This window comes from Gopherus evgoodei, unplaced genomic scaffold (assembly GCF_007399415.2).
Source record: "Gopherus evgoodei ecotype Sinaloan lineage unplaced genomic scaffold, rGopEvg1_v1.p scaffold_46_arrow_ctg1, whole genome shotgun sequence".
NCBI classification, from domain to species: domain Eukaryota; kingdom Metazoa; phylum Chordata; order Testudines; family Testudinidae; genus Gopherus; species Gopherus evgoodei.
The window spans coordinates 1,790,386-1,792,736 of record NW_022060067.1 but is presented as its reverse complement, the minus strand read 5'-3'; the positions used below and the strand labels follow the sequence as shown (position 1 = coordinate 1,792,736).

At 50.2% G+C, this 2,351-nt stretch overlaps 1 non-coding gene across 1 annotated transcript; it reads right to left on the bottom strand.

The window, feature by feature from the left end:
* Positions 1–799: 799 nt before the first annotated feature.
* On the bottom strand, positions 800–873 carry TRNAI-AAU. The gene has a single exon. It is a non-coding gene; the product is annotated as a tRNA-Ile (tRNA).
* Positions 874–2,351: the final 1,478 nt, after the last annotated feature.

Here is a 2,351-nt window from a genome sequence, read left to right as displayed (position 1 = left end):
ACAGACTTTCAACAGCCACAGCAGATGTTCACTGAGACAGAGAGAGAAATGCCAAATAGTGATCTCCAGGGCCTACAGACATCAAACGATGAGGAATTCTGCACGCAGAGAGGACCCTGCTAGTGGAAAATGCCTTTGGAAAAGCCCCTTCTATCCCCAGCTGTGTTCATACAGTGCTCAGTGCTCTGCGTTGTGGCCTCAAGAGCTATGGATGCAAGTTGAGTTACAATGACCTTTACCTTGTCTCCATGTTTCTTAGGTGCCTCCTTCCGACACTTGTCAGAAAAAAAGACTGGTTTCTTTTGGAAGCATTTGCACTGCAAGGCAGAGGCAGTCTTCTCTGCTTCCTCGAAAGACTGACCAAAAGGTGGGAAGAGCACAATTGGCAAGCACCATTGGGTGCTGCATCTCTAACCTCCACTTTGCCTGTCAGGTGCCTTGACCAGCTTAGCCACGGTGCTGCTCTCTGGGACTTTTCTCCCAGCTGCTCCAGTTCTCTTCAGTGACAATCAAAAGGAAGGTGACATGGCATCTGTGTGTGGACATCCCCAGCGAATCCCAAGGACGTGTGGCACAGGCTCTCGTGTTGCAGCAATTGCAGTTGAAGCAACTGCCATGCTAATGCCAGTCACAGCAGCCTTTTCATCAGCTCCAGGCTTGTGATTTGATTCTTTCCAATGCTTCTCTCCAAAGAAGCCTTTTCCTTAGCAAGCAATTACCTGGATACCAAGGGAGGTCTCTTCTGTTTCCTAGAAAGACACAGGAAAATGTGAGCAGAGGAGACAAAAGTCATACAAAAAGGCATTACTGAGAGTTGAACCCAAGATCTCCTGTTTATTAGGCAGGTGCTTTAGCCAGCTAAGCCATAATGCCTGCCTCAAGAAAGCATTTATAACTGTTCCATTTGATGGCCCAGGACAACACCTGCAAATTCCAAAGTACAGACCTTCCCTCAAGGCTTTCAGGTCTTGCGGTGTCTGGCTCTCCATGCACAGAAAGCCACAGCTGAGTTGACAGAGGGCTTCTGACATGTGCTTCTCCCACCCAGCCACTGTGATCATATAGTGGTTAGTGATCTGTGTTTCAGTCACAGCAACCTCGGCTCAGTTCTGAGTCATGGTAACCTTTCCTTCATTTCTCATTTGCCACTTTCCAAGTGTGGTGGGGTGGCTGCCACAAACAAGCAGGAAAAAAATTAAGGCAGCCTTGCAGAGGCAGCACAGAACCCAGCCAGTCAGGAAAGGGCTTATTGGGAGAGCTAATCAGGAGAAGGCTTGCTGGAGCAGCCCATATATAAAGGTCTGCTCAGCACAGCAAGAGTCAGTCACTCCTTGGAGTTTGAGGAGGGAGGATTGGCTGCCTGAAGGAAGGAGAAGGAGAAGGAGAAGGAGAAGGAGAAGGAGAAGGAGAAGGGGTAAGGGTACCATGGTCAGAGTAGTGCTGGGTGGGTAAGGGGAGCATGAGTGACCTCCTGGCTGACTACTGTCAGACTGAGGCCCTGATACAAAGGTGGAGGAAGGTGCTAGATCTGTTGGGAAGTGGTCCAGGGAAACAGATGGCGGGGGTTGGAGTTGCACCCCTTTTGCCTCAGTTGCCACTGACACAGGTGGCTACACCCTGGACTGCAGCTGGTCACTGAGGCCAGTGTCTGGGCAGAGGACAGCTGCCCCCTGGAAGGGGGGAGAGAGCTGAGTGGGGTACAGACAGAGGGCTGTGTCCATAAGAGGACATTGAAGTCCTGAGAGCGACATGGGTCCTAATGATAGAACAGATGGCAGCCAGATGCCACTGGATGAGGGCGCACCAGGGGACCAGAGCTAATTGCCAGGATGGCCAACAGGAGGCACTGCAGTGGTGAGACGTGCCCCATGACACCAAGACTTAGCCGCAAGGAAGGCTCTCTCTGTCTTGAACCACCAGTTAGAAGGATTCTGCTGACAGGTATTTTCTTTTTATGAAAAGATATACAAAAAAGGAGCCAACAGAGACATTAGGTTCAGCAAGGAAGAACTGTCAGGCCAAGCCAAGATTTCCTGGTTATTAGAAAGGCTCTTCAGCCAGCTCTTCCCAAAGACCCGTATCCAGAGGCCTTTTAACAGTCACTGCAAATGTTCACCCCAAAGAGACAAAGAGATGCCAAAACAGAGTTCTCCACTGCCTGCAGCCATCAAGCTACCAGGAGTTCTGTGCACAGAGAAGCCCCTGCTGGTGAAAAAGGCTTTGGTAGAGACTCTTCTGACACCAGCCATGGTCATTTAGCGTTTAGCACTCTGTGTTGTGGCTTCAGCATCCACAGATGCAAGTTCAGTTGGGGGATGTTTTTCTTGTCTCCACATTTGTCTAGTGACTCC